The sequence below is a fragment of the Liolophura sinensis genome, chromosome 9, assembly GCF_032854445.1.
Source record: "Liolophura sinensis isolate JHLJ2023 chromosome 9, CUHK_Ljap_v2, whole genome shotgun sequence".
NCBI classification, from domain to species: Eukaryota; Metazoa; Mollusca; class Polyplacophora; order Chitonida; family Chitonidae; genus Liolophura; species Liolophura sinensis.
The window spans coordinates 1,251,123-1,251,413 of NC_088303.1; positions in this window are offsets into that span (position 1 = coordinate 1,251,123).

Consider the following 291-nt stretch of genomic DNA (forward strand, 5'->3'; position numbering starts at 1 on the left):
AGAGGGTATGTGAGATGTTGATGATGTCACATAGACATATTGTTCACTTTTCTCAGTGTGGTAATTCTGTGTGTGGGTCCTTCAGTGACAATGACAATGCTGGCTGTTCACACAGGTCTGATGTTTGCGGAACACCATTTGTCTTGCACCAACTTGGTGTTCACATCTGTAAGCCACACGTAAGAAAGTTTGTCAGCAGCCTGCCGAAGGTTGGTGGCTTTATTCCACCAATCATCCATAAACAATAGATCCAGAAACAATGACAAATTTCTGATGGGATATATAAAGTAC